General features: G+C 39.0%; 1 protein-coding gene across 1 annotated transcript in view; it reads left to right on the forward strand.

The window, feature by feature from the left end:
- The window catches only part of LOC149258199 (alpha/beta-Hydrolases superfamily protein), a 344,546-nt gene that overhangs the window by 254,471 nt on the left and 64,851 nt on the right, over positions 1 to 25,224 (forward strand). The window lies entirely within an intron of this gene.

The raw sequence follows: 25,224 nt of genomic DNA on the forward strand, positions 1-25,224 counted from the left end.
ATTGAAAAAACTCGGGTTGATATCATCGACATTATCCAGCTTATCCATCTTGCATCAAAGCCAAACGCCTTCAAAATTCCCTGTAGGTACTTCCAGCTTAGGCAGTCATAGGCTTTTGATAAGTCTAATTTTACCAGCATCCCTTTGGTTTCTTTGGTCTTTAACTAAGTTGCACGAAACGGGGAACGGGTACGAGTTTCCGAAATGGGCACGGGTACGAAACTTGACCCCCCCAAATTTTGGGAATGGGGAAACGCATATATATATATATATATATATATATATATTAGGACATTTAAGAAATATGTGCAATCACAAAGCATATATGATACATTCTAATTTATTACATTATGATTAAATTGTCAATTGTCAATGCATAAACTGTAAGTCTCTAAATTTACATCACATTTACTCATGAATGATCACATAATGAAAATAGTAATATCCAAAATCAGCCACGAGAAATTTCTAATTTCTTGTCTCGTGCTTGATTGGGAGTCTCCTCCTACATAGTCGAACGACCTTAGTGCTCTTGATTAAATACAAGTTTCATACCCTAGTACCCTACATGCTCTTGATTATTCGGAGTCTCCCATGCATAGAGGGCTTGGTTCTCTTGATTAAATACAAGTTCCATACCCTAGTACATGACAAAATCCAATGGAAACATTGCAATCCCCCCAATCCTGAAATCCTAAAAACTAGATAAGTATGTTGGATTTTGAGTGAGATCTAAACTTCTACTTTCTCCATATGAAATCCAATGAGGTCGAAACCACTCTCAAACATCCTGAGTCATTTCATGGTAATGTTAAAAATTTAAGTAAAAGGATGAAAATGAAAAATAAAGGAGAATATCAACACTAGGGCCATAGGCTTGAACATTCAGTTGTCCCACTCAAAAAAATCCTTTTTTTTTATAACTTGAGAGACATCTAGAGGATATTTGAGTCGCCCAATAAAAAATTAGAAGCGAAAAAATTAAAAGAGTCAAGTTACAAGCGGAAACTTCGACGTACGGCCCGGAAACTCGTTTCCGGCCGTACTGGTCACGTTTCCTCCTCAAGAAACATGCCAGTATGGCTGGAAACGAGTTTCCGAGCCGTACCGTACGGGTTTCCCCGTTTCCGTACGGAAATGGACCCTGGACCCACGTTTCCTGCAACTTAGGTCTTTAATGAGTGTATTGCCTCTTGTGCCATCACAATACCATCCACTATTTGTCTCCCTTTAACAAAACCTGTTGGTTTTTGAGAGATTAGACCAGGTAGGATAGGTTTGAGGCGATTCACCATGATTGTAGCCATGATTTTGTAAATTACATTACAGAGCGCTATAGGTCTGAAACCTTGCAGTTCTTCCGAGTGGTCCATTTTGGGAATGAGGGCCAAAAAGGTGGAATTCAGGGCCGGATGCATTCTTTTATTGCATCGAGACTCCTCCACTAGTTTCACAATATCATCCCCCATGAATGACCACGTAGCTCAGTGTTGCGGGGGAGCGCCCCCCCTCAATCCCGCTCCCAATCCGCGCTCCAGGCGGGAGCGACTCAGGAGCGCGCTCCCGTAATTTTTTTTCGCTCCCTGCCTATTTCTGGAGCGAAGCAGGGAGCGTTGCTCCCGTTGCTCCGGGAGTGATTTTTATAACCCGGGAGCGGTCAGGGAGCGATTGCTCCCGACCGCTCCTAGGTTATAAAAATCGCTCCTGGAGCGACGAGAGTGAGCCACGGGAGCGGAGATGTGCGCACAAAAAAAGTTTTTGTGGAAATAAAGTGAGGGAGGGAGGGAGGGTTAAATAGACCCTCCCTCATTTCATTTCATCATTGTGAGAGTGAGAGTGAGATTGAGATTGAGAGAGGGTGAGAGTGAGGAGCAAGGAGAGAGTGAGAGAGAGCAAGGAGAGAGCAAGAGAGAGCAAGGAGCAAGGAGAAAGAGAGTGAGAAAGCAAGGAGCAAGGGGAGATTGGACGCCAAAGAGGTAGGATCTACAATATTGATTAGAGTGTCTAGCAACTTTTTTTTTTAATGTTTATTCCTAAATAAATAAATAAATTTTTCTCTATTTCCCATTCCCATTCCTATTCCATTTTTTAAAATTTTGTAGATTCAAAACTTCAAATTTCAAACATCATGGTTATATTTCTTGGCATTTTCTTCTTCTTGGTTCCTTTTTTGGTTATTATGGTGCTGGAGAGTAGAAAAAGGAGGGTTGAAATTGAAAATGAAGAAGGGGATGAAGAAGGGGGACATAGTGGATTTGATGAAAACCCCGGTGAGGAGGAGCTGGAGGAGAGTGAACATGAGTTAGCTCAAAAAACTAAACAAGACCAAACCCCATTGTGGAAATATGTTAACAGGCCTGAAGCAGGGAAAGGGGGTGGAACCACTAAATTTCATTGCCCCCATTGCAACAATAATTACACAGGTTCATACACCCGTGCCAGAAAACACCTCTGCGGGAAAATGCCATGGGATGGAGATAAACAAATAGGAATCAAAACTTGTACAGGTGTGTCAGTAGTAGATAGAGCCAAATACATAAGGGAAGAGGAGGAAGCCCAATACAAATCTAAAAAATCAAAGGGTTTCTTTGAACCAAGCTCACAGTCACATGCACAAAGAACTCCTTCAGCATCCTCCCAAGGCAGTGGATATGGAGGCACAGGGTCACCAGGTTTAAGGCATAGAAGCATATCAGATTTCCTTGATGAAAGGTGTAGGAATGATGTGGATTCAAAAGCTTACAGGTTTCTCTATGCATGTGGGATACCATTCAATGTTCTTCGCTCACGTTATTGGCACGAAATGGTTTATGCCATAAATGATGCCCCTAAAGAATACGAGAGCCCTGGGTACAACAAGGCAAGAACTGTTGGACTTGGTCATGAAAAAGCAAAAATATCACATTCTTTGAATAGAATGACAAGTTCTTGGACTGACCATGGGGTGTCCATTGTATCTGATGGATGGACAAATGTAAGAGGCAAGCCATTGATAAATGTTCTTGCTGTGTCTGTTAGTGGTGCCATCTTTCTTTAAGCATATGATTACTCGGATAAGTTCAAGACCGCCATCAACATTGCAGAACCATTACTTGAAACAATTGACTGTATTGGGCCATACAATGTCATCCAAGTCATCACTGATAATGCTCCTAATTGTAAGGCAACGGGAGCAATTATTGAGGATAAATATCCCAACATATTTTGGTCTGGGTGTTTGGTTCACACATTGAACCTTTTGATGCATGATATTGTTAAGAACAAAAATGAACAATACAAATGGATTGGTGATTTGTACAAGAAAGGAAAACAAATGATAAAATTTATTACAAATCATAGCAATACCCATGGCTTTTTCCGCAGTCACTCAAGATTGGGGTTGTTGAAGATTGCGAGGACTAGATTTGATAGCTATTACCTCACCTTCAGGTGCTTTTTGAAGGTAAGAGAGTCATTGGCTAGCATGATATCAAGTCCACACTGGTAGGTATTAAAGGAAAGAGCTACAAATGTAGCTGACAGGCAAGGTTTTGAACAGGTGGAGGAGGCTGCTCTTGATGGTCTGTTTTGGGCACGTGTGAGGCAAGTATTGGATTTCATCAAGCCCATTTATCACATGATTCAGTTTGCAGATACAAATAAACCAGTGACTGGCGAGGTGTATGAGCAGATGGATACCATGTTGGGGCAAATAAAAGATATTGTTCATAACAATGATCCCAACTTGTATACACTGATTCACGATTGTGTGTGTATATGGTGGGATAAAATTAATGTTCCACTACATTGCTTGGCGTATATCCTTATGCCAAAATACTACTCTACATCTTGGTTGGGCCACCCTGCACCAGGGGGTGGGTTTAGGGCCAAACCCCATATAGATGAAGAGGTATCTACAGTATATTTGCAAGCATTAGAAAAGTTGATACCTGACAGGGAGGAATGTGCTAGTGTGCATCTTGAAATAGGCAGATACTTCAGTTTCATTGGTTTGTTTGGTACCTTTCATGCAATGGAAGATAGAGACAGATTTGATGCTCTCACATGGTGGGAATCATATGGCGGCCATGGACTTTTGCCAAAATTGGCAAAAAAAGTTCTCTCACAGGTTGTAAATACTTCTTCTGCAGAGAGGTGTTGGAGCACCTACAGCTTCATACATAATGTGAAAAGAAATAGACTCAATGAAAACCAGGCAGAAAGCTTGGTTTATGTGCACTACAACTTGAGGTTGTTGAGTCATTACTGTGATCGGGCTTATGAGGATCCAACATATAAAATTTGGGACAACCACCCAGAGGATGATAATTTGGAGGATGGCACTATACATCTTGAAGAACTGGAAGCGAAACCTATAAGAGAGGAAGATGAATCAACAACCATGCCACCTCCACCATCCAGTAGCAGTGCTCGAGTTCCGAGTCTTGTTCCTTTGTTGTCACCGCCTCCATCTACACCCTCACGTGGAGGGCATGTGCCTTCTAGTTCTGGTCGTCGGTTTGTGTGGGAGACTCCTAGAAGACCACCACGACTTGCTCATACATTAGACACTTCTCGTGGCAAGGGCCACATGTAGTAGTAGATAATAGATTTACAGTTTACTTGTCTTTTCTAGTTTCTATTAGTTTTCATAACTGTTGAGTCTTGACTCTTTCATATCATAATGATATTTTTTGTAAACAATATATGACTGTGACAATTTAAGTTTGAAGTTTGAAGTTGGCAATTATAACTCATTGGTAATGATTCTGAATTATGAACATGATACTTCGTAAAGTTGTTTCATTTCATTTCATAATTCATTTTATAACATTTCATTTCATGTTAGATATTATTTCTTGTAATGGTTAAAGTTTAAAGTTTAAACTTAGCTTACAAGTACAACTTTGGTGATCAATGATGATAAATGTTATATATTGAATTTTCAATTTTGAAAGCTTGAAGTTGAAACTTTAAGATTGATGAATCATGATTCACGAGACTCAATATGTTGTATGTTACTAACTTGTGGACATGGTTGATGAAGATTATAACTTCTAGATGATTGATATTATATGGTTGATGGTTCAATGATCAATCTATGTTTTTTTAATGTTTTTTATATCTAATTCATCATTCTACATGTTTTTGTTGACATATATGTATCAAAATATAAAAAATATATATATTATATAAAAATCGCTCTGAGATTTGCTCCCAAACCGGGAGCTTTTGAAAAATGTCGCTCCCGCTCCCGTTTTCGCTCCCGCTCCCAAGTAACACTGACATAGCCTGAAAGAATTCAGCTGTGAACCTGTCTAGGCCTGTTGCTTTGTTTTTCGCCAGACCTTTGATGACTTCTTGTACCTCTGACTTAGATATTTCCCTTAGAAGGGCCATGTTCTGGTCCCTACTCACCAGGTGGGGAATGCGCCAAGTGGTTTTGTTTATAATCTTCGCCCTGTCTAGATTGGGTTCTGTCAGTAGCCTTTGAAAATGTTGAACTTACAGGTTCGCCATGTCTTCCTTTTGAGTAAGGCGGTTGCCTTGCTGATCGACTTGGGAGAATATCCTCTTTTGTTGTCTGTGTTGGATCATGGCTTTATGAAAAAACCTAGAATTTCTTTCCCCTTCCTTTAACCATTGGATTCTTGATTTTTGCTTCCACAATGTTTTTTCTTGTTGCCTCCTTTCCTCAAATTTATTTTATCAACTATCCTTCTTCCTCCACTAGAGAATCAATTCTACCTTCATTGATGATCTGATGTTGTACTTTCCTCATCTTAGCCTGGATCAATTCCTGCTCCTGTTGAATGTTGTCGAACTCTTCCTTGTTCCATTTTTTAATTTTACCCTTGAGATCTTTGAGACAGAGTTGGAAAGTATGCATTAGATTTCTACCTTCTTTCTCGCTCCCATTCCACCATTCCTTCATTTTCTCAATGAAGGTCGGTTCTCTTAGCCAGAAGGCTTCAAACCTGAAGGGTCTATTTGAATGTCCTTGTTTCATTTCCACTTCTAGTTTAATAGGCCAATGATCCGAACCCAGGCAAGGTAGGATAGATGCCTCATAGTAAACATCTTTGCTTATGAGATTTTCTGTTGCCAGGAATCTGTCAAGACGAGATGTTATTTGCCTGTTTCCTCCCCGTCTGTTGTTCCACGTATATTTACCATTAATTGTTGGGATATCCACTAGGTGCAGTTCTTCTTGGATATCCCTAAATTTCTCCATTTCTGGCTCCTCCCTTCGCATTCCTCCTTTTTTCTCCTCCAACGATGTTATCAAGTTGAAGTCACCTACTAATAACCATAGCTTTTCCTCATGCATTTGGTTTAAAATCTTTATCCTCTGAAGGAAGTTTTCCTTTTCTACTGGGATGTGCGGGCCATAAACTGCAGAGAGAAAGAACCAGTCTTTATTTCCTATGAGGCGGAACCGCCCTGTGAGGATACGTTGCATGCCTATCCAGTAGTCTACAGTTACCTCTACTGGGTTCCACAAAATTGCTATCCCTCCTGCGCTTCCTCTTGCGTCTATTGCCATACCCTCATACCTCGGTTTCATCTTACTTAGGATTTCATCTAGTTTCCCTCCTGTGATCTTAGTTTCTTGAAGAAGCATTAATTGGGGTTTCTCTTTTCTCAGTCTCTCTGCTAAGTATCTCTGTTTTCCTCGGCTGTTTAGGCCTCTTATGTTCCAGGATGTTACTATCATTGGGTAACTTTATTTAATTGTTGGTATACCGTTGATAGCGGTACCACCCTGCCTGTGTTCACCAACATTTCTCCCATAATCTGTATGGATTCCTATAGGTTTCTCCGACCCCTTTTCTTCCCCCCTTTTGCTTTGTTTTGATACTCATGGGGGTTTTCCTGGTGCGTCCCCAGTTGTTCTACAATCTTGACCTGTTCCTGTCCTTGCTTGGCTTGATATTGTTGGAAAGTCTCTTTGTACAGTCTTTTTTGGTCTTCCAGAATAAATCTTTCATCTAAGTGTCTCCATTCATTCAGCAGTTTCTTCAGGACTTCTTCTTCCATGCTAAGTTCCTCTCCCTTGCTTGGGTCGATTTTCATTGTGGTGGTTTCCGTCCCAACCTGTTCTTCTTTGTCCTCTTTGTCTGCGAGATCTCCTTGGGCTTTCCGCTTGGGTGTTGGTTTGACTTGACTCGAGCTGCTCTCTTTTCCTTTATCCTGATAATCCATGGATTGGATCTCGCTTTCTGTCTTCTTCCACCTGTAATACTTCAAATCTGTTTTTACCACTCGGTTGGGCTTGGCATTCTTTTCTTGGGTTATGGGGTTCCTTTGGTTTCCTCCTCTTGGTTTTAACTTCTTGGAACCCTTCCTTGCGGTCCCGTGGTTTCTTCTATTGCTTGTCCTTATTCTCCATCTCCTCCATATTCATGGCACCTTCGAACCCTAGATCCAACAAATTGAACAAGATACCTGTATTCAGATTATTTTAAGAGAACTATTGATTGATAGTTTTCACATAATATTAAGCAGAAATTAAAACAATGTTACCATAAATTCATGAGGAGGAACACCATTGCAAGTTGAAACCCCAAAGACTTTTGCATTTATTCCAAAATGTTTACGCGAGAGCTTGAGAGCTTAGTACACGATTCAAAGATCAGATAAAAAGACAGGCTGACACTAATCTCTAATTTATAGGTAAAATCTCCAACGGCTAGTTGGCTTGATCCCTATCAAATTAATCTCGACTATTCATAAAGATTTAATTAATCTTTAATCATCACCGTCGAAATTATTTAATTTTTTGAGGAAAGATCGAATTTATCATTTAATTGATTTTTAATTAACTCAAAATTAATTATTTTGAGTTAATTTCCTAAAAATTTTGACTTTGACTTAACCACCAAGGCCCAAGTGTCCAAAATTTCTTGATTTCCTCAATATTCCCTTCGCTAGGGACCTCCAAAAGTTAACTTCTTTGAAACCCACGAATTTCACAATTGAAGAAATTAATTTTACCTAGACACAAAATTAATTAAATTTTTGCCTTAGGATTTTAATTTAATTTTGCCAGAAAATTTAATTAATTGACTTATGAAGGGATTAATTATTTTTCCAACCCTCTAGTACTTAGCCTTGATGTTTAATTATGAGGGACCATGCACTAAATATTTTTTACATAAAGATTTTACAATTTAATAAATGAAGGGGGAACACCCGTTCGTCATATACCTTAAAAAAAAGTCCATTTCTGCGACACAAAATATAATCTAGTAGACCAAGTGACTTGTAATAAAATAATCTAGCCAATTAGCTAGGATTATTCCCAAATCACTTTTACATAGACTCGATCTAAAACACTAGGACTCACCTAAAATCTTAGCGACAAAATCCACCCTAGCTTTGGGGTGAGGGTGGAGGGAAAAACTCTGCCGATCATTTGTGTCTAGAGACACAGATGAATCAGTGAGACAAAAAACCTCCTAGAATGGAGATCGTCACCAAAACCATAGGTTTACCTAGGTTGTTACATACAGACACGGTCATACTGAGATTATTTACATTTTACATATGCAGAATGGGTTGACATATTCAAAAACTGTCGGCTGATGATGAAGTCTGAATGGCACGAACACTCGAACATGATGGATCCCTTTTGCGAGAAAAAGGGGTGTACTGTTATGGAATCGTTGACACAGAGTAGTCAACATCTGGCTCCACTTGGAGACACACTGCTTCATCGGAGGAATGTGAGAATCCAGAATCTACATCTAAGCAACACACAAGATTACATAAGTAGCATCCATCCAAAAATCATCATATAACATTAAGTACATGAAAATAGAAGCTCTTCTATCATAAACAATTCTACTAATCATGAAAATTAATTCTAATCCTAAAACATAAATGAAATGTTGAAATGACAAGGTGTAGGGTTAGAAACAATGTTTTACAACTCGGACTCGGACTCGGACTCGGCCGAGGATCGACTCCGACTCGGACTCCGACTCGGCAATGACTCGGCCGGCTCGATTTCAATGACTTCGGTCGTTGTAAAAAATACATTAAATATTTTTTTTTTTTATAAAAAAACATAATTTTAAATATTTTAAACATAATTTTAAAGATTTTCATTCAAGTTTCCAAACACACAACATTATAATATACATGGAAGACAACATATGATCAAAGTAGGCTCATGAACCAATCCATTATATCAAAATGGTACCCAATGGCAATAGTAAATACATAGTCAACTGTAGTCTGTGACTCTGTCATACATGATCAAAGACTCAAGAGTACGGGAAAGGCTTCCATACATGATTAAGACTCAAGAGTACTAAACAATTGGAGATAGGCTGCCAAGGTGACAGTGGCAGCCAATCTCTTGTTGCCCTGAGGTCTGGATTTGTCTAGTGAGGCTCTGCACTAGGCCTGCTAGATTTTGCAGCAATGGGATGAACAGTCATGGTACATTAAAAAAACATTCCGAGGGAACTTCCATTAAAAACAGAGTGTCTTTAATTGGTATGTTTTGTCTTATGTCTAGGATCATTTGAGGAATGGCATTACCATACATCTGTTCTGGTATAAGGCTGTTACTGTTAGACAGAGGTGTTAGGGCCATATTTTTTTTAAAGAAAAAGAAAAAGAAGGAATTGTATCACTTGCATTTGAATATTCTCTGATGTTTGTAACAGCCCTTTCCCTTAATGCTGTTTGAGGGTTAATTTCAAGACCATAATTGCAAGCCCAATATGCTGTCAAATACCCTGAGAAATCTATATATGCTGGGTGCTAGGAAGAGACTTGTTCTATGCATGAAATAGTAATTTGTATAGTATTTGAAGTGACGAACAAGAATTCCCATTTACAGCAACATTTGATTGAGTTTTCCATGTAGTATATTGTGTAATGAGTAACCCCAGTAATTTTCCATAAAACTCAGATTGGTATAGGATTGCACCAAATTGGATGCGTGTTTGAAGCATCAAATGAGACCTTGATCACCAGCTGTCCAATAACACCTCCTTAATCAGTTTCCAGCCCAATCAATATTTGAAATCCACAAACCCAACTTAACTTTACAAAATATCAGCAAAAAAATGAATTTTTTTTATTAAAATCGCTGCCCAGCCGTCCTTTCTATGACTCGGCCGAGTCAATACGGACCCGGCCGGGTTGACCGAGTCAGCTATGACTCGGCCGAGTCATAGCTGACTCGGTCAGCCGAGCCGGGTCATGGGCCGGGTCACTGTTTTGGCAAATGAAACGGTCCGAAACGGCCGTTTCGGTTTCAACTCGGCCGTTTCGTAAAACACTGGTTAGAAATACAATACAAAGGATGCCTTGTGGCATCAGATGTGTTCAATATAGTGCATACTGAGCATTTGCATGCTTTCTTGCAAATCTGTGGGTGGTTTTCAGATGTGTTATGTCCGATCTTGCATATCGTAGGACTATGTCTTATCCGAAAATCGAGTTGCTCTCGGCCATCAGATGCATGAAATCGCTTCCTTTTGCTTTTTTACTTTTTTCTCTTCTTCTGGGTGGGCTGTGATGTCAACAATGGGACCACTATAGATTTCCTGCCCTGATCTTGAAGATGTTTGGACAAAAGACTTGAAGAACATGAAGTATGCCCAATCTTATTCTGAATATACTTTGTCAATGGTGATACGTAAGTTCGGTCTTCCCTAACCAAAGTTGACTTTCCCTTAATGGGAAAAGTAACCTCCTTGCTATGAGATGGGAAATGCTTCAGTGGACCGGGAGATCTGCGAGTCGTGACAAACCCTTTGTGCTTTGGTCTAAACTGAAATCTTGGAACTTGTGCGTTTTTCATCATTTGCAACTTATCCTAAAGAGTGGTCTTTTTTATTCTAATGGCATCAATCTGGTTAGAGTGTTCAACTTTCATAGCATTTATTTCCTTGGCATGGCTTTACTCCATGGTCAATAATTCATTCTAAAAACATATATGACTAGCTTCCATATCTTTTATTAATTGCACTTGCTTTTCCTCCATGGCTAACAATTTGTTTTGAAGAGAAACTTGACTAGCTTCCATGTCCTTCATCATTGTGTTATGATTTACTTGAATAGTACTCATTTCTTTCTCATGATGATTCTGCATGTCGATCCTCATAGCCTCCATATTCTGAGCACACTTTTCTACTACGGTGGCTATGTGATCAGAGTGATTAATTTTCATGATTTCTATCTCCTCATCATGTTTTTCTATTTGGGTGTACAAAGTTCTCATATCCTTGGTGTAATCAGCTGTCAATTTTTCTTGATTAAGTTCCATGTTTTTCACCAGTTGTGTTTCACTGAATTGCATGTCTTTAACCAACTGATTTAGTTCATCAATAAGATGCTTATCATTTTCCCTTTCATTGTCGACATTGATTTGCCAACTTGTTCATACTTTTCCACTATCATGGATTTGTCTTGCAACGATACAAGTGGATTCATCATGAGAACATTCACAATGTCTGCAATATGGCACATTTTGATATGGAGAATTGTCTTGAAATCTTTCATTGATAGTCGGGATCTTTACAAGATCACTTTCATCCTTTTGCATAGTACTAGAGGCATAAGGTGAGCCACCTTGATCTCCATATCTATCTTTAAAAGCATCAATGATGTCTTGTAAAGAAGCGAAAAAATTATGAGGATAATTACGAAACCAATTTCTAGCATCACGTTCCAAGGAAAGGACAAAGAGATGCATCTTGACATCTTCATGATTAAATTGTGAAGGAAGACAATATCTGGTTATTATATGAGCAACCTTGCGGAGATGCTTTCCAGCAGTGGCTGAATCACCACCCGAGAACAAAGGCAATTTATGAATGGCATCTTCTGGCATATCATGAAGAAAGTTAGTAAAATGACATGGGGCAAACAAGTCATCCATGATGAATTGTTTAAAGGGAAAAGGAGGGACCAAATGGATGCTAGAGAGAGACCCTTGCTCAAGAAAATCAAGGGATCTCCAAGAAATGAGCTTCTAGCAGAAATTCTTGTAAGAAATGAAAGAAGTGGAGTCACCACTTGAGCATGAATCTAGCTCTAAAATCCAAAAGGCAAAAACCGAAAGGTTAGTCGGGGAGAAGTAGATGGATACCAGGGAAGGTTTCTTGTTTGAGAAATAATGGATGAATAAGTGGAGTCGCCACCCAAACAGGAAACCAACCGAAATGTCCAAGTGCTAAATGTGTAGATAGAGAAGATGAAAGGATTAGTGAGAGGAGAAAGATAAGGCGATGAAAAGATGAAGAGATGAAATGGCGCCAGAAAGTGTGGCATTGATGGGATAAGAAATGATGAGATAAATGAAGATAAAATGTCATTGAAGTGCTGAGAATAAGATATCCCCGATAATGGCACCAAAAAATGTTGTCGCACAGAATGTCTAGGCACCGCGACAACGACTCAGATCGGGGGCTATCATCCTGATCCCCAATCTCTCTATTTAAGATATCTCCCTGCAACATGCTAAGGGAGGTAGACCCTACGGAAATGGAATGAAGGAGAACTAGTTAGGAACCAACCAGTTCGGGAGACACAGTGAAGTGACCAAGTACTTGATTTAGATTTAGCAAGACTTATAGGATTCGATGATATTTAAACGATTCATACCAGTGCCTTATGGAGTCAACAATCTTGCTGGGAAATTTAAGACCAAGTAATTGATTAGCAACTACTGCTTGGATGAATAACTATGTTATATGAAATGCAGATCCTAAAACTAATGTGAGATGTCGGAAACTTGGTTAATTTTAGTTAAATGCCTATCTAAGTTTTAAAACTTAGATCCTTTCTATATTGAGCCTGATTTCGTAGTAATTGGCAGAGAGAAGATAAGGTGAAGCACACTAAGGTGTGATTAACGATACCTCTCCTGAAAATATAACATATCCGGTGCCTCCGACACTGCAGAGAGTTGTGGCTCTAACGACTGCAGGGTCACCGTTTTAAATACTATTAAAAACAGGTTTCCCAAGCAAAGATGGATGGGTACCTATCTCTCTATCGACCATGCTTATGCTTGGAAGTAAATTTTAGCTATGCAGAACTAACTCAATATTTAAATGCACGAGATGATTAGAAGATGAGATAAAGTTAGATTCAAGGATGAAAAGCGCTTATGCCACAATCTATCAAAGCTCTTAATCACCAAAATGAAATATTCACTTCACTAGACAAAGATTGAAAGATAAAATTCTTCGCAGTATCACAATTAAACCACAAGTTTACTCTAAATCTTCTTAATACAATTATAGCTCAAAGACAACAAAAGCTTATTCACAATTTAATATCAATGCTCAAAAAACTCAGTTTAGGAAACAAATATATGCAATTTACCACAGTTCTAAGAAAGAGTACTTAATAATTACTTGAAAAATTCATGAAGAAATATGCAATAAATATCCAATAATTCAAGTAATTAAACCACGTTTAGAATTAATTCAACGACGAACAATCTCAATGGATGTCAAGCATAAGAAAATGCTCAAAACCTTAGCATGCAAAATACTTTAGAAAATTAAATTTTGAAGTTAAATACCATGTAGAACCATGAAATTCAAATGCTACAAAATTCAAACAATTCCAGAATTAAAATGATTTTTCTTAAGTGACCCAATCCAAAAAAAAAATCTTGCTTTCCTATAGTCAATCTTTAGAGATGATTTAAAAAATTATCTAAACGTGTTTGACTATAGAGAAATTAAAAATTTTAATAACACAAATTTTTCCCCTTTAAATTTTAAAATCTCAAACCTCCGACACAAAAAAAAAACCCAAGAAGGAACTTTAGATTAAAAGTTTAATTATTCCTTAGGCAAATATAATGTGTTAGGTTTTATGAAACAAATTTAATGTGGCAAATGATTAATTAAGTTTTTAATGTGACAAATGTAAAAAATTAAAAGGCTTAATGAATTAAATTTTTAATGGGCCTAAGGCCACATAAAAGTTTAAATTTTTAATGTGAAAGCACAAAGTCCTCTTTTGATTTAATTCTTTAGAAACATTAAAGTCACATTAAAAAAATGGAGATGGAAAATTTTAAATTTTTGTTTTTTTGTCTAAAAAAACAAATGAAATAAACAAAATCATAAAAGCAAAAGCAAAAAATAAAAAATGAAAAAAAGATATCAAAGTCACAAAAAAAATTAAAATCAAAATTCTAAAGGTTTCTTTTAACAAACATAAAGAATTAAAAAAAAACAAACTCATAAAAAATATAATCGAATTCTTTATTTCATGAAATACCTAACCCTAATGGAATCAAAACAAAGTAAAGAAGAAAAAGGAAATCGAATGAAATGGTTTGCAGTTTGATTGCAGCGAAGAATGGAGCTCGAGGAAGAGGAGAGGGAAGATGCGGAGCAGGGAACAAGGTATGGAAGCCGCAGATGAGATGGAATGTGGAGCTCGAGGATGAGGATCAACAGGTCGAGGGATGGAGCCTGCAAGCGGAAAAGAGGATAGGAGAAAGTAGGACAGAGGGAGGGCCACGACAACGGAGCAACGAGCAAAGATGAAGGGACGTGAATGGAGCCGCGCGGAAGGGTTAACTAGCAGGTTCGAGGAGTTGCGAGGGAGAAGAAAGGGACGGTGGGATATGGAAGAACGAGGGTTGCGGATTAAAAGAAAGATAGGAGAGGGAGAAAAAAGGGAAAACGCAGGCAGGAGTAAGGGAGAAGTAAAACGAAGAGAGGGAAAGAAAAGAAAAAAAACGCAGGCAGCAAAAAAAAATCGAATTTTTCCAGAGGAGAAAACACAACAACAGAAGGAGGAAATAAAAAAAATATTCAAATTTTTCCAGAGAGGAGACAAACGCAGCAGAAAATGGTAGCCCAAAAACCTTTAAATTTTTTTCCATAAATTTATATTTTAAAATGATATATTCTTGCTCCGAATTTCCTCTCAGGAAAACTCATGAAATCCCCAAATCTAAATTTTGAAACCCTCAAATTGAAAGTAATTTTAAATAATGTCCCCGCAAAATGATATTGAGGCTAGATCTTGCCCTCCAAGGTCTAGATCTGGCTTCAAATTAAACTTCTTTTTCAGGTCTCAACCTACAAAAATGAAAACAAAATTACCCAGAACCCAGATATACAAAAATAAATAAAACTTCAGAAACCCAAGTTATAAAAAATTTACAGATGTATGCACAAAGATGTAGATCTATCAGATTTGAGGAGTATGAGTCCAACTCCACTCCCAGATCTGATAATCTAAGGGCTCTTACTAGCCAGATTTATCAATTTCTCCACAAGATATTTAAAAGATTTTGAGATTTTAGAGAGGTACTAGCCCAAAAACAACCTATAGAAAAAAAAGATTAATCGTTAGATAAATCCCGAGGCTTATATGAATTAGGCTCTTCAAAAAATATGTGCTGAGAGTTGGCTGGTCCAACCGAGAACTATCCCCAAATGCTCAATGAAAACCTGAGAGATCTTCTGCAAACACTAGATCAATCATCAAACCAGGTAGAGAAATAAAACAACAATAAAATTCTGAAGAAATAGAGATATCTGCTACTTCAATCAAAATTAAAAATGTTACCCTAGATCCAACAAACTGAATAAGATACTTGTTTTAAGCAAAAATTAAAACATTGTTACCATAAATTCATGAAGAGGAACACCACTGCAAGTTGAAACCCCAAAGACTTTTGAATTCATTCCAAAATGTATACAAGAGAGCTTGGAGCTTAGTACACGATTCAAAGATCGGATGAAAAGACTGACTGACACCGACCTCTAATTTATAGGTAAAATCTCCAACGACTTGTTGGCTTGATCCATGTCAAATTAATCTCGACCATTCATAAAGATTTAAGTAATCTTTAATCACCACCGTCGAAATTATTTATTTTTTGAGGAAAAATCGAATTTATCTTTTAATTGATTTTTAATTAACTCAAAATTAATTATTTTGAGTTAATTTCCTCAAAAATTTAACTTTGACTTAACCACCAAAGCCCAAGGTCCAAAATTTCTTGATTTCTTCAATATTCCCTTGGTCGGGGACCTCAAAAAATTAACTTCTTTAAAACCCACGAATTTCACGATTGAAGAAATTAATTTTACCTAGGACACAAAATTAATTAAATTTTTGGCTTAAGATTTTAATTTAATTTTGTTAGAAAATTTAATTAATTGACTTATGAGGAGATTAATTATTTTCCAACCCTCTAATACTTAGCCATGGTGTCTAATTATGAGGGACCATGCACTAAATATTTTTTACATGAAGGTTTTACATTAATACATGAAGGCAGAACACCCATTCGTCATAGACCCTAAAAAAATACCCATTTCTGCCACTGATGACGATTGTGCCATGAGTGCTCATGCACCTCTAGAGAAGAGGTGGGGAGACATAGAGTTGTAGTCGAGAGGACTGCATGTAGGCGCAGGATCCTTGAGGTGCCTAAACTCTTGGATCACATACAGCTACGAAAGCTCTTAACGATAGTAGCATGATGAAAGATGTCGGGTGGAGCAAAGTATGGTGGAGCAGCAAGGCAGGGCTAGAGTGCATAAATCTGAGGTAGCGCAGTGGAGGTTGCCGCAACACAGTGGCAACAGAGGGAGCACAGGATAGCAGCAGAGGCAGCTTCAACATCACGAGACTTCCAGACTGTCCGGGATGCCAGTGTTTGGGAGAAGACAATTACTTCTCAGTAATTGGGTTGCAGTGCAACAGTTAGCAGTGGTAGTGCTAGGGGTAGCGTGGGCAACAAGTTGAGAGGGAGCTGTAATACAAATGTAGCAGTGGAAGTGGTAGTGTCATGGGCAGCAGTATAGGAAGCAACAGTGCAAGGGATGTGAGGCAGCAGGCCAAGCATCAACACAGGTACCAATGCGGAGGATCAGTGTGATGTCTTTGTGGTGAAACATTACTAGAGCACATTCCTCGCTAAGAGGGAGTGTTGATTTTTGGCAGCATCATATGTGCTTTAGCCATGAAAATTGGTAGAGAGGCTAAGGCACATGTGATCTCCAAGACCCATAAATTGTTTGGGGAAATTCCACCTGGATGGAGAGATATTAAAATAATTAATATTTTTAATGAGACCTTAAGTCTAAACTTAGGAAAATTAAAATATTAATGTGTATTAATATAATATGCATGAAAAAATTCTAAATAACGAGGATCAATCTAGATTTAATCTTAGTGGTTGATTAGGGACTTAATCTCGGTCGTTGAATCATCAACAAGAAAAGTATAAGAGGAGGCTTGAGGTTCAGTTGGAGATACACCAAGTTGATCAGTGAATTCAATTTTTTGGGGCAGGGTTTGCTGAGAAATCGAGTTAGTGATTTGTTGCAACAAGGGGCAGTTCGGCAGAAGGCCGAGAATACATAGCAGAGAGGTAGAGATAGTGCCAGAGACACATCGCAGAGGCAGCGTGGGTTGATGCAGAGGCAGCCAGAGCTGACGCAAAGGTTTGGAGGGCCAGCGTTGGTGACGCAAGAGGTTGAGAAACTGACGCAGAGCTGACGCGGGTAGACGCAAAGGCTAGTAGAGCTGACGCTGTGTAGAAAGAGCTGCGCTATGGTGTTTTTGTGGGCAGACTGAGAGCTTAGAGGCATACACAGAGCCATAGAGGGTGACGCAGTCCCTGGAGGGTGACGTAGTTCCAGAGAGAAGCTTGGAGTAGCCTTCGCTGGCCAATTCAGGAACAGTTGAAGTCACTATGGGACTCATCATCCGGTTGCTGATCAGCCGGAATATTTGTCTCCGGAGCAAGGTATTTCTGCCGAGGATAATCTTTGAAGGTTGAGCCATTTTGGGCACCCTAGTTGTATTCAGAAAACTGCATAATAATAAAACTCTCATATCTGCTGCACCGGTTTTCCTGCATTGGGTTTTTTCGGGGATGATTGTCCAAAAATAACGGTGTCCCTTGTGTTGTCTCAATTTATTTCAGTTGTTGATCTGTGTATTGTGAAGGCTTATGTTGTGTTTATTTCGATGTTTATATGATTAAATAACTTGTTAATGTAAAGAACAAGTAGGAGATAATAAACCAGAAATAGCAGTAGGGATTTCTGATGTGTTAAATTCAGAGATTTTCACAGTCTGCAGTTGAAAGAAGTGCGAAAAGGTCATCAAACAAGCCTTATAACCAACGAGGAGCAGGAAAGGCGCAACGAGGTCTTTTGGCATTGGTTTGGGGCTGTTTCTTGGGCTAACAAATCACACGTGTGGCAGAAACTAGGGTTTTTGCAGTGGGTACATCTACTGTAATAAAGGAGAAGAAAAGGATCTCCAAATCTATTCTATTGTTGGTCGAGTTTATCTGGAGAAGCTTCCAAGTGTAGCGAAGGAAGGAATTACCTTAAAACTTGTCTCTACTCCTCACATGTGTGGTATTACAGCAATATGAGGTGCAAATTTGTGGAAAAGAGGTCGAAGTTTCAGGGTAGTCGAGAAGTGCAGAAGAAGGAGAAGTTTGACTTGCGTTGACTTGTGCAAGGAAGAGAAGCAACAAAGAGAAAGAACTTGTGTCTTGGCCTTGGAGTGGAAAATAGGTCAAGGGTCTTGGTCATGGTATTTGTCAATTGGAATCTCTATAAGAAGAAGAATGTGTTCGAGTTTTCCATTTAAGAGCGAGAGGTTTTGGCCCTGGTTGATAGCCTATATTTCGTGTATCTTGTCTCTTTATTGTTTATGCTTGGTAGTTGTTTGATGAAGAATAACATTATAATAACGTAAGTAAAAGAAGATCCTTATCAAGAAGGCACCGGTTTTCCTGCATTGGGTTTTTTCGGGGACGATTGTCCAAAAATAACGGTGCCCCTTGTGTTGTCTCAGTTTATTTCAGTTGTTGATCTGTATATTGTGAAGGCTTCTATTGTGTTTATTTCGATGTTTATATGATTAAATAACTTGTTAATGTAAAGAACAAGTAGGAGATAATAAACCAGAAATAGTAGTAGGGATTTCTGATGTGTTAAATTCAGAAATTTTCACATTCTGCAGTTGAAAGAAGTGCGAAAAGGTCATCAAACAAGACTTATAACCGACGAGGAGGATGAAAGGCGCAACGAGGTCTTTTGGCATTGGTTTGGGGCTGTTTCTTGGGCTAACAACTTCACACGTGTGGTAGAAACTAGGGTTTCCATAGTGGGTACATTTGCTGTAATAAAGGAGAAGAAAAGGATCTCCAAATCTGTCCTATTGTTGGCCGAGTTTATCTAGAGAAGCTTCCAAGTATAGCGAAGGAAGGAATTACCTCCAAACTTGTCTCTACTCCTCACATGTGTGGTATTACAGCAGTATGAGGTGCAGATTTGTGGAAAAGAGGCCGAAGTTTCAGGGTAGCCGAGAAGTGCAGAAGAAGGAGAAGTTTGACTTGCGTTGACTTGTGCAAGGAAGAGAAGCAACAAAGAGAAAGAACTCGTGTCTTGGTCTTGGAGTGGCAAATAGGTCAAGGGTCTTGGTCTTGGTATTTGTCAATTGGAATCTCTATAAGAAGAAGAATGTGTTCGGGTTTTCCTCTCAAGAGTGAGAGGTTTTGGCCCTGGCTGATAGCCTATATTTCGTGTCTCTTGTCTCTTTATGGTGTACGCTTGGTAGTTGTTTGATGAAGAATAACATTATAATAATGTAAGTAAAAGAAGATCCTTATCAAGAAGTAAAAAGCATTCACAAGCAGTTATTTATAGAAGAGAAATCACCTAATATTGATGCCCTATATTTCTCAATAGTTCTATCTGGTTATATCAAAGCATTGGATAAAGTCCCTAATGTGGAGGAGTTTGCCATGCTACGGAAATAATTGAGCAAGTATATGCTTGGCATTGGTCCATTTGGGAGCAATGATGCAATTAAAGATCGAGAGAATTTCTCTTCTCTTAAGTGGTGGAACATGCATGGAGGTGCTACTCCACTTCTATAAATTTTGGCATTGCGAGTGCTATAACAGGTGGTAAACACTTCTTCTGCAAAGAGGTGTTGGAGCTCTTATTCTTTCATCCATAGTGTTAAAAGAAACATGTTAAATTTAGACTAGACAAAGAGCTTGGTTTATGTTCATTACAACTTGCGATTGTTGTCCCATTATTGTGAGGACATAAAGATTAATAAAGACCTTAAGCTTTGGGACAAAAATCCAGAGGAGGCCAATTTGGAGGATAGAGTGTTGCTATTAGAGCAATTGGAGGATGCTCTTATCTAAGATGATGATGATTGAGTTGAGCTGCCACCCACATCTGGTCCCATGGTTCCTACGTTCCATTTGTCAACACCAACAACAAGGGCTTCATCTTCATCAGTGCCACAACTTCCACAACCAACATCTTCTTCACTGCCATCACTTGGAGGCTCATGTAGTGTTCGTAGTGGAAGGAGGAGAGATTAGTAGAGATATTCACAATTTACTACTTTTGTCATAGATTAGACTTCTTGTGAATCTAAACTTTTCTGTCTTACTCTTCCTAGTTCAATGTGTACTTCGTGGTGGCCTAGTGGCCTATTTTGTAAACATTATTATTTGAATTTTGGACATGACTCATGGTGACAGTTGCTCACTTGCTAGATACTTTATTTGAATGTTTTATGATTTTATCTTATAAATGTTTTATGTTTTATGATATGCTTAAAAATTTGATATATGTTTGTAATTGCTGGAATCTAGATGGTTGATCATTGGTGCTCGAATAATTAATCATTGATGTGCAATGGATGCCATATCTATCATGATTTATATACAAATATGCATGTTTTCATATCTTCTACAACTAATTTGGTATTTTGGATTTTTTTTAATATAAATGCATATATATATACGCTTCTGAAAAGCTTTGCTTCCTAGATTTTTGGAAAATGATGGTTCTGACGCTTCGCTTCCAAAAAATGTCCCCTCTTCATCCTCGCTTCGTGCAACTTTCTCATGATCATTTCCCTAGGTGCGAGCTCAGAGGCAGAACATATGCTACCTCAACAATAGATCACACCATCGCTAAGCCTTTATCCGTAAACTCGCACATCGACCATATGCCTCGATTGGGAAGTCTCTCTCTTGTCCATGATGCACTATGTCTCATCCAGCTGTCTCAGGTGAGCTTCTTGTGTCCTGCTGCTCGTGATGAGAGCATCAAGGGGAACAACCAAACCCTTTGTGATTGTAAGCGGTATTGGAGAGTGATAGGTGTGTGGGTCCCCAAGGGTATGATCAAGAGTCCATATGGATACCCAAGGGTAGTCCTGTGAATGCGCCTCTCCCCGCTAATCTAATGATATATCAATCAAAGACCACTCTTCGATGAACATGATGCTTTGATATGCTCATCTGTCCCCTTATCGATCCTGGGTAAGCCAAACCCAATGGTATGTTTGACGCCCCTGTAAGGAGGTATCCTTGGCGGCAACAACCATGTATCCTTGTATCATTGTATACTGCGGCATATCTTTGCACACCACTGGATACCATCGTCTACTGTTGTACTGCCCTGCATCATTTGGCATCCCGCATGTGCCAATGTATCTATCACTCTACTAGTGAATCCACTGTGATGTGAATCACCCCTTTTAATCTGCTCTGGTAAATGTTGAGGCTCATCAATGGGTAAATTATGTGGACCTTAATACAGCTCTCTAGCTTACTAAAATCAACTTTTCTCATAATTCTTTACATGTTTTGTTATATTTTGCTTAATGACAAGGGTAAAGATGAGATGTCATGTCTAGTGGTCTAATGTGCATTGGTTGTAGGTTTTGAAGCAAATTTTGGCTAATTAAAGTGTTGGAACTTGAAAGGAGATAAGCAAGAGGGATTTTAGGAGATGGGATCTCCCTCCTTAACTCCTCACTCACTCGAAGATTCCTCCATCGAATCTCATCAGCTCGGAGTTGCAAGCAGCCGAGCCATTAAGATCATTGGCAGCCAAGCTAGTGATAGTTGAAGACTAGTTGATCTCGAGATTGGGAGCCAAGCCTCCCTAAATTTAAGGAAGTTGTTGGTAACTTCAGTTGTATAAATAAGAAGGCCTAGAGCCTCATTAGGATTCGATTTTTGTTTATTGTAGCCAAGAAGCATTTTCAAGTTGAAACATTGTGATTGATCACTCTTGTGTATTTTTTATATTTTAATGAAAATGAGAAGCATTCCCTTGATCCAGCACTGAGTTGACTCAGAGGGCTGAAGCTCTTGGGTTAGGGCCCAACCCTAGCAGCAGAGGTTCCTCTTCTTGTATATGTATGCTTAGATTACATTCATAGTTAGTTGCTGAACTGCTTTTGGTGTTGTTAATTTGCAAGTATTGGTATGATTAATTAGTTTGCTTCCATTTGTGGATAGTTAGAATAGTGGTATCATAGTGACAGAAGGCATTTTAGAAATGCTGGTGATAGTGGTTTTCACCTCATCTCTCTCTTTTGGGATCATGACTTGAGGGACACTTTCATACAGTCCAAAAACAGAGTTCTTGCTTTGCTGCATAAACTAGGGTTTCTTGATGAGTAGGCCTTTGTCTTTAAGTCTCTTAGGATGAGTTGCAATTGTCATTTTTAATCTCTTAAGTATGTATTGGTTTCAAAGCACTTCCACTCATGCACTTAGCAATTAGATGGTAATAGCTTTGTTTTCTTCCATTTAATAAATCTTTCCCATGTATAGTTGCATTTGTGTATCGATGCAGACAAGAATGTGTGTTTGTGCAGGAGCTTCTCCATTGCAGGGAGGCCTCGTCTCCTTTGCCTCATCCAAACGTTATCCATCCATGTCGCCAAAATCCACTAAAATCTCAATCCGAATTCTTGATTTATAAGCAAAAATTGCCATTTCCATTGAGCAAATCCAACCATCTTGAAAGACTTGCTTGACCTCTGGGTAGTGTTCACCCCCTTCATGCCTTATTCTCCCATTATCTACCTTTCTCAAGCTTCATTCCACCTTCTAAACCACTTCCTAAGCTTTCAGCCTGTTCCTGTAGTAAAACAGGGGATCCTGTAGGAGAACTAGGACATCCTGTAGTTTTCCTGTAGGAAATCCTGTAGCAGCCTGTTTTGAGCCCGAATTGAGCAAAATCATCACTGAAGCTAGGATTAGGCCTCTACTTGACCTCCATGCCATCAAGACCATTCTAACCCTCTTCCTTCATACCTGTCTCCCCTGCCAAAGAACAAGGAAAGATTAGCATTTGCATTCATAAAATGAAAAGATAAATAAAAAGAGTTCTTTTTATTTCCTAATTAGCACATGCATGCAACAGTTAATACTCCCTAGATCATATTCCATGCTCAGTTAGTTTAAATCATCACATGTGATAAATAGGGTTAAACTAGGTTTCTTTTGCAAGCAAAATGTGTCAATCAGTAGATGGAGGATTTCATGTTACTTTACAAGCATCTTCCAATTCAGCGTTTCATTCCTTAAAATAGGCAACATTTCTTTTCTTTCATTTAGGATAATCTTCCCTTTTCCAGTTGGTAGTCAGACTTCTTCTAGTCAATATAAGGCTGGTTTGAGAAACCCTAGTGGTCTATCACCCCAGTTGAATAGTGACAAGGGTAGACCATTGCATCTATTTGTGTATACATTGTACAACACTGTCACCTCCAAGTTTGTATGAACCCTGGGTTGATGAAGTAAAGTTGGTAACCCCAAGAGTTGTAACATTCTTGTTGCAATACTGGCGCTCATCACTTTTTGGCGCCGTTGCCGGGGAGGTGTCTGAGTAGATGTGATTTCTGCTTTGTTTCTTTCTTTCCTTATTTCTTTCTCCTTCTGCAAATAGTTCCATTCAGCTAGTAGTTGCAATTTGGTTTTGCTTTCTTTCCATTTGGCAAGTAATTGCAATTTGGTTTTGTTTTCTTTCCATTTTGCAAGCATTTCGAAAGAAAAAAAAAAAATATATATATATATATATATATATTTGTCAAATAGCCAACCTTCCCTCTTCTTTGGTGGCTGTGTGCTAGAGACCCATTAGGTGAACAACCAGAGATTTTTGAAGAACCTATCGGGGAAGAAGAAGAGACCATTCTACCAACCTACACCATGGATGAAAATAGAAATGAAAGGGGAGACAAAGATAGAGCTGATGGTGCTTTTCCCATCAAAGAAACTAATGGGAATGCTAAGATGAAAAACATAAGCCCCTCTGCTCTTCCTCACTTCCATAGGCTGATCTCAGAAGACCCAAATACTTTTTTGTTCGAATTTGTTGTCATATGTAGAACTTATGATTACACCTCTGATGATCAGAAGTTGAAATTATTCCCATCCACTCTCAAAGATGCGGCCCTGCGCTGGTTCATGGGTTTACCTGGGGATAGTATCACCACTTGCGCTAAGATCCAACAAGCCTTCAACAACAATTATAGGGACTACTGCAGGTCCAAAGATACCAAAGAGGAAATTTTTAGAATGACCTTGGGACATGATAATCTTTAGAAGATTATGATGAAAGATTCCAACTCAGCTACAAAAGGGCCAGGTGCACCCTTGATCCTAAATCGCTTAAGTTAGTCCTTAGGGGGATAAGGGAAGATCTCCTAGAAACCCTAAACTTGTTCTCAGGAGGGGATATCTACCAGTTACCCTACGATGATATCAAGACAGCTTTCAGGAATCATTCTAGGGCAGCTAGAAAGGAGGGTAGGGCTAGTCAAGTTGTGGCCAATTCGTCCTCTTCCAACACATCCATAAAAAGTGAAATTGGGAACATGTTAGAAGACTTGAAATGTTGCATACTCATGCTCTGCAGATGGACACCATGCAGATCAAGAGGAAGCAGATAGACCCTTAGCTATCTTCTGCCCAAGATGCACCAGGAGGCACCCTAGGAACGAATTCCCATTGAATCTCATAGAAATTTGCTCGGTTTGTGAGGAAGACCACTCCACAGACAAGTGCCCTTCCCTGTCTGGATTAAAAGCTGTGTATTAGGGAACCAAAGGGGTGACTGAACAACTTTGCTACATCAATCAAAGGAGGCCTCAAGGACCTCGACCATACCAGCAAGGCATGCAAGGGGCATCCTATTCATATTACAACCCTAATCAGAATACATCCATTCCCCCTTGGTACCCTCTTCTCATCTTTCATGGCCCACTCCTTCTCCTTGGTATTTTGCACCTCAATACCGTTCCTAATCTGCCAACCAACCATTTCAGCCATATGCTCCTCCACAACCTCAGTGGAATGCACTATCCCAAGGGTGGAGGCCCCCATACAACCAAGCTCCAACTCTATTGCCTCCACCTCCATCTCAACCACAA

Source organism: Pinus tabuliformis, chromosome 6, assembly GCF_031772625.1.
Source record: "Pinus tabuliformis cultivar Carrire ecotype Pingquan chromosome 6, CPIR1, whole genome shotgun sequence".
NCBI lineage: Eukaryota > Viridiplantae > Streptophyta > Pinopsida > Pinales > Pinaceae > Pinus > Pinus tabuliformis.